This window comes from Equus asinus, unplaced genomic scaffold (assembly GCF_041296235.1).
Source record: "Equus asinus isolate D_3611 breed Donkey unplaced genomic scaffold, EquAss-T2T_v2 contig_45, whole genome shotgun sequence".
In the NCBI taxonomy this organism is placed as follows: domain Eukaryota; kingdom Metazoa; phylum Chordata; class Mammalia; order Perissodactyla; family Equidae; genus Equus; species Equus asinus.
Genome location: NW_027225127.1, coordinates 20,001 through 27,287, shown reverse-complemented (window position 1 = coordinate 27,287; position 7,287 = coordinate 20,001). Strand labels below are relative to the sequence as shown.

The window sequence follows — 7,287 nt, the reverse complement described above, 5'->3', positions numbered from 1 at the left end:
GGCACAACCAAAGGGACGTCTATCGACCCACCCACCAAGGATTCCCCCCCCCCCCCCCCCGCACGGCACAGCAGGATGCCTGAGAGATCCACGCAGCCCTACAGCGGCAAGTCACATTCGCACAGTCAAAATTCAATGGCAGAGACAAAACGTTAAGGTCAGTGAGAGGGAAGAGAATAACCGGCCCAGGAGCAACGGTGTGAAGAACACGGAGAAGACGGGTCCTAGACGCCGGGGTCCCCGGAGCAGCGATTTCATCAGAGGCCCGCAAACGTCCACGATCTCCACACCACGTTTATGGCCGACTGCGTGCGTGGGTCCTTTGGAATCGACCAGGCTACCGTCCGGGCCACTTTGGGACATCGTGTCCAGCTGCCCCGAGCGGTGGAGCTGTCGTTCAAGTGTAAGATGGGGCCCGTCCGGGGAGAGAATGGGGACGGGGAAAGGGAGGCCGCGGGAAGTCACAGAGTCTGAGGTGTTCGGGGGAGACTGACTCTTCTGAAGTGGAGGTGGTAGAAGGAGAGCAGCAGGATTTTTGGATTTTTGTTCCCTCTGTTAGGTATCTGGGTCCGGAGGAGAGTGGGGCGGGGGGGGGGGGCGGGTGGTGGTGGTGGTGGTGGGTGTGAGGCTGAGGCGGGGCTGGTGTTTCCTTTCCGAGTCAGGTGGAAGAGCTCCTCCAGTGGAGGTTTTTAGACAAGGGGTCTGGTCTGGCAGGATGGGAGGTTGCGGGTTGAGCCACAGGGGAATCTGTCGTAGCTCAGACTCGGGCCTTTGAAGAAATAGACAGAGAGAGGAGTTTTGCTCTGTCTGTCACCGCAGCCGGCACCTCAGGAGCAACAACAGGAGGCTTCCCGAATGAGTGAAGGGGCAGGAGCCAGCGTGCCCCGTGCCTCTCTCAGCCCTGCGCCGGCAGGGAAGGAAGCAGGCAGGCAGGCCTCAGGGCTACTCCCGTCCTACTGCCCGGTGGTCCCTGTCCCGGCCCCGCCCCCACTCTCCCCCTGACCCTCACCGCTCCCCAGCCCTCTTCTCAGCCAGAGAGGCGATGGGGGGGGGGCGGTGCGGTCCCAGAACAAGTTTCCTCTCATCCGCCATCATCTTGCCACCCTGACGACTTGGCCTGAGATCCGGCCTAGGCTGTACCCGTGTGTGGTTTTCCTGTGGACAAGGGGGCCGGTTCACCATTTCGGAAGAAACCCCTAGCCTTCCACTGCCGAGTCGCCAGCCTGGGAGGGGGGAGGGGGGAGGGGGGAGGGGAGGTCAGGCCCATTCATTCCGATGGGCCTGGCGTCAGGGCTTCATTCAAGTGCAGGAAGCTCTCTCCCATGGCCTCGGGCTTTTTTCCATTGAACGGCTTTCTTCAATTCCCCCACCCTTAGGCCGCAGTCCACCAAGGGCCGGGAGGCAGGGAGGGGAGATGTTGGGGCAGGGTGGCTGTCTGAGAAACTCGCCTCATCTGGGGCAGAAAGAGTGCCCCCCTCCTTTCTCTAACCCTACTAGACTGCTTGAGGATCACGGACGGTTTGGCTCATCGATGAGCCCTGCGTTATGGGCCCGGCAAGCAAACTCCTAACGGGCAACCCGCCGCTCTAGGCGTGTGTGGGTTTTTTGATCTTTCACCTTCAAGTTCGCACGACATCGGTCCGTGTCCCCCGCCCCGGCTTCCCATGGGAAATCCTCCGTCTCTTTCCACAGACTCACTGGCGACTTCACACAGTGCCTGCCTCCTCCTCCTTAGGAAGGAAGGAAGGAAGGAAGGAAGGAAGGAAGGAAGGAAGGAAGGAAGGAAGGAAGGGAGGGGCTGACCCCGTGGCCGAGCGGTTGAGTTTGCACGCTCCGCTTCAGCGGCCCGGGGCTTGGAAGGTTCGGATCCTGGGCTCGGACACGGCACCGCTCATCAAACCACGCTGAGGTGGCGTCCCACACGGCAGAACCAGAGGGACCCTCAAAGAGAATATAGAACTAGGTACTGGGGTGCTCTGGGGAGAAGAAGAAGAAGGAGGAGGAATAAAAAGAAAAGAAAAGATTGGCAATGAGCTCGGGTGCCAGTCTTTAAAAAAAAAAAAAAAAAAGAGGAAGAAAGATGGACAAACAGGAACGAATCCCACTGACGGCACCTCCAAATGGTGGGGGGCAGGGGGGTGGGGGGGGTGGGGAGTGGCATCATCGGGCCAAGGGTGACTCTAAGCGTGATCCCGCGGTTGTGTTATTTGACATTTTATCGAATCGATTTATTATTTTATTTTTGAGGAAGATGAGCCCTGAGCGAACATCTGCCACCAATCCTCCTCTGTCGGCCGAGGAAGACTGGCCCTGAGCTGACATCCGTGCCCATCCCCCTCTACTTTCCAGGTGGGACGCCTGCCACAGCGTGGCTCGCCAAGCGGTGCCGGGTCCTGCGCCCGGGATCCGGACCGGCGAACCCGGGGCCGGCGGAGCAGAACGTGCGAACTTCACCGCCGCGCCACCGGGCCGGCCCCCGGAGTTGTTTTGAAAATCCAGTAAGGGGCTGGCCCCGTGGCCGAGTGGTTAAGTTCGCGCGCTCCGCTGCAGGCAGCCCAGTGTTTCATCGGTTCGTTCGGATCCCGGGCGCGGACACGGCACTGCTCATCAAACCACGCTGAGGCGGCGTCCCACATACCACCGCTAGAAGGACCCACCGCGAAGAACACACAACTACGTACCGGGGGGCTTTGGGGAGAAAAAGGAAAGACAAAAAATAAAATCTTCCAAACTCCAATAAAACTTTGAGTGAAGACGACGAGGAGGATGCGAAACGTATCTCACGCCTCCGAGCCGAGCCGTCCGTTTAGGTTTAGGAAGGGGGACGAGGACCCTTTGTAAGCGACATCCCTTTTTAAGCACCATTCTAAACCACAGAACAGAACTCCCTCTCCTCGACCCGGAGCGAGGAGGTTCCTGGGTGTGTCAGAGAGGGTCACGTCCTCTGCAGCACGAACGAACCGCCAGGGTTCGGCCACGGGAAAGAATTTCTTCCTCTCCAGGGGGACTAAAAGTCACCGACGGCAGCGGGCGTAGGTGCTATCCTTCCCGTCCAGGAAAGGCAGGGAGAACTTCAGCCGTGAAGAGAAGGAGGTCTTCCTCACTCCCCGTTTTGGGAGGGCCCCTTTGGCAGGGGAGTTTTGTCTCCTGATTTCAAGTCAGGAAGAAAAGGGAGAGAGAGAGAGAGAGAGAGAGAGAGAGAGAGTGTGTGTCCTTCTCGTGCCAGGTCGGTCTGAGGGGGACCTCCTCTGGTTTCCTCCCTTCCCAGGGAACGCCGTTCGCTCCTTCTTCTAGAAAAAGCTCCCAAAGCACCACCGCCCAGGATGGTCGACCTACGCCCATTGTCCCTCCTTTCCCAATCATTTCTACCGCGACAGAGGGACAGAGGCCCCTGCCCCATCCCCATCCCCACCCCCACCCCCATCGCCTGCCTCCTTGATGGCCAAAGGAGCTGCCTCTGAGAATGGAACGGGGCTTGGAAACCTTCTAGAGGGGTGACTCTCACCTGCCTGCCTGCTGGGAAAAGCACCACGCTGTCCATCGGACTGCTCTTTTGGGCAAACGTAGGCGTGCCACATAGCGATCGACAGCTATGGCGGGGGGGGGGGGGGCGGGGTGGCGTGGTGGTGCCCAGGATCCACGACACGTGACGGCTGCGGAGCACGACAGCCCTAAGACCTTGAGGGAGACGGGGTGGCGCGTGAATCCTTTCGGAACGAGAACGACAGGAAACGCTGACGGGGACGTGTTCTCCTCTCGAGAACACACCAACGCCTCGCACGGTGTCTGACCCGGGGTGCCTCTGACTTTTGTCATCAGAGACGATCCTCTCGACCGCCCCTCACGCTTTGGGGAAAAGGGGAGAGGGACTCGGTAGCACGGGAAAAGCCATCCATCCGCCCTTCCTTTCCGTCTTCACGGCTCCTTCTCGTGGAAAACGAGGAAGCCATCCGGAGGAACGGAACACTGACCCGGGCCAAAGCGTGGCCCAGCCTGAGCCTCCAAAACCTTCTGCTAAGTGAGAGGTGCCAGACATCCAAGGCGACCTACGTTGCGATTCCACACAGAGGAGAGAGCTAGAACGGTCCAACCCTAGAGGGCGACAGCAGATGGCGGCGGCGGCGGCGGCGGCAGCGGTGGTGGTGATCGTGGTGGGGCAGATCCGGGAGTGGGGCCGTTTTTTCTTTCGGGGGGAGGGGATGGAAACGGAAACCTTCTGGAAATAGATAGCCATGACGGATGCGCCACCTTGGGGAGAGAGACTCCCGAAGGCCACTGGCTTGTGCCCCGTGGAAAGGATGGATTCGGTGGGATGGGAATTCTACCTCCGTGTAGAGCGTGTGGTAAACCACGAGGTAGGTGGGTGGGTGGGTGGGTGGGTGGCCTCCCTGCCTCGCCTCCACCTAGACGTCCACACACAGAGACCGACGAGGGAGGGAGGGAGGGAGGGAGGGAGGGAGGGAGGGAGGGAGGGAGGGAGAGAGACAAGATGGACAGAGGCCGAGGCCGAGGCCGAGGCAGTGAGCGAGTAAGTGATCGACCCTGGCCATAGGGATTCCTCAGAGGGCGTCTCTTGGCTCCCCAAACGAAGAATGTGTGTGGAGATCGAGAAAGATCACCGACCTAGGAGAACCAGCAAGACTTCCTCACCCGCCAGAGAGCCGCTGGGCCCCTGCCGTCCCTGCCACCGCCACCCCTACCCCTCGCCTTTGGCAGCGACGCCAACGAAAGGCAGGCAGACGAGTGGGAGAGTCGTGTGGTGGTGTCCCCCAAGGAAGGTGGGTCCATGCCGACGAGCGGTCGTCGGCGTGTGGAAAAGCCAGAGGCGGGCTGACTAGAAGGAGGGCGTCCTGGAGGAAGGGGCCAGGGTGTGAGGGAGAGAGGCCTGTTCCTCTTCCCCTGTCGGTCCCAAGTCAGGGGCCCAAAGGAGGAAAGCTGTCCGTTCCTTTCCGACTCGGACGGTTCGGGCGGAACCGACCGATCCCCGCGGCGGCGCAGTCGGGGCTTTCTGGACCAGAACCCCTCTCTCTGTCGCCTTTCGACCACACGCACGCTTTAGAGGCCAAGGGAAAATGGATCGGGTCTCTCTGTCTCTCTCCCTAGAAAACAAGGGGCCGGGGGCCGAGCCCGTGGACGAACGGTCAAGTAGCGCCCCCCACCCCGGCCCCCGGCTTCGACGGCCCAGGTTTTCACCGGTTCGGATCCTGGGCGCAGCCCCAGACCCAGCATCGCCCTTCAAGCCACGCCGAGGCGGCGTCCCACATAGCAGAAACGCGAAAGACCTACCACTGGAACCTACAACTATGGACGGGACGGGACGGGACGGGGCGGGGCGGGGCGGGGCGGGGCGGGGGTGGGGGGGGCGGCTTTGGGGAGCAGGAAGAAAGAAAAAATAAAAGAAACACAAGGACGGTCATCGCGATAGTTCTTTCCACTTCCATCCATATGTTAACAGGACCCAAGTTTCCCGACCTCCATTTGGATGTATGTTAACTAAATGGAGAAGCTATTCAAAGGACTCCTCTAAAGAAGTCCACGTTCTTCTTTCTAAATGATAATGAAAATCATTGTCACCACCGCTCTTCCGACCCTCCATGTCCAGACGGCCTCCCGCCCCTCCCCTATCCCCAACTCCCGCCCCGCCCCGCGCCGACCCCCGACCCCGGCATTCTCCACGCCCACCTTTCCCTCTCCACTCCTACCCCCCCCCCGTCCCCCGCCGCCCGGGACACCGCACCCCGCGCCCCCCCCCCCCCAATCCAGGCCGGGCCACCTGGTCGACCTCCTCGAACACTATATAAGAGGATGCCGGGCAGCAGGTGGCGCCCGACAAGCGGCCTCCTCACCGGCCGGACGGATCAGCCTCGCGGGGGCGGGCGATGGGGAGGCGTTCGTCCAGGTCAGGTCAGGTCGGGGGAGGGAGGATGCCGCGCCGGCCGGCCTGGTGCGTGGCCTGGTCCCGATCCACCCCGCGTCTCGTTTCTCGGGCCGGGACGAGTACAGGCGGGGAGGCCGACTCGGTCACGGAAAGCGGCCTTGGGGAGGTTTTGGCGAACGTCCCTGTCCCGGGGCCGTCTGCCGACTAGGGGACGGAGTCCTCCTCCATGCTCCTTCTCGCCCCCAGTCGGGCGGGTTGTGGGTCGCGCGGTCGACTTGGCCATTTCCCCGGAGGCATCCTGCCTGCCGGGGCTCCCTCCCTCGGGCCGGTGCGAGCGGTCCTCGGGCGGCCCGGGAATTTGGGCCGCAGCGAACGAACGAACGAAGCCCGTCCCTCCTGCGTCGGCACCGATGAGACACAGCCCTGGTGGATGGAGCCGCTTTCCTCGGGTTTCCTTTTGCTTTCGGCCGCTGCTGCCACCAAACCTCCCTAAACGATAGGAATGAAAACGGGAACCGTTGGCATAATAAAAGCGTTTTGGTTGGCGTGTTTCTTGGCTTTTGGGGACTCGAGAGGTATGATGGATGATCTCCGATTGACGTTGGGAAGGTCTATTTCATCCCAGTCGCACGAACCCCGAAAACGTGGCGGCTGGACGAGGGAGGGAGGGAGGGAGGGAGGGAGGGAGGGAGGGAGGCCAACCACGGGATTTCCGCACGACCAGCTGATGGACACGAGCGCCCCGTGAGCCGGGCGGAGGGCAGCCGCCCGGGTCTCGCAGCTACGTGCCCGCGGAACCCTCGGGACTGCGAGAAGCCGGAGCGACCCGCAGCCATGTGGCGCTCGGCGCGGACATCTGGTCGACCCGCGCGCCACGGGACCCGGGGCCCGAGTCCGGGCCGGGCCGCCGGTCGACCCGGCAGGGCGGCTGCCCCGGGGGCCTCGCGGCTGCTCGTCCGCAGCCTCCAGGGAGCCCTCGGGGCTCCGAGAAGGCCGAGCGCCCCGCGGCCCCACGGCCCCGCGGCGCTCGGTGCGGACATCTGGTCGACCCGCCCCCCCCCCCCCCCCCCCGAGACACGGGGGTCGGGTCGCCGGTCGACCCGGCAGGGCGGCGGCCACGGCGGCCTCGCCGCTGCTCGTCCGCCGGGTCGCCGGAGCCCTCGAGCCTCCGAGAAGGCCGAGCGCCCTGCGGTCCCGCGGCGCTCGGCGCGGACATCTGGTCGACCCGCGCGCCGCCGGACCCCGTGGCTACGAGTCCGCGGGGCCTTCGGAGCCGACAGAGGGCCGGGAGCGCACCCAGAGCACCCAGAGCCCCGGGACCCGGCCCCGAGCGCCGCGGACATCTGGTCGACCCGCGCGCCCCGGTCCGGGGACCAAGTCCGGGCCGGACAGCTGGTCGACCCGGCAGG

The 7,287-nt window shown here is 63.1% G+C and overlaps 1 long non-coding RNA gene across 1 annotated transcript; it reads left to right on the top strand.

The window, feature by feature from the left end:
* LOC139043963 (uncharacterized) lies at positions 1–2,735 on the top strand. Its single transcript, XR_011501030.1, has 3 exons — positions 1–403; positions 1,693–1,963; positions 2,248–2,735. It is a non-coding gene; the product is annotated as an uncharacterized lncRNA (long non-coding RNA).
* Positions 2,736–7,287: the final 4,552 nt, after the last annotated feature.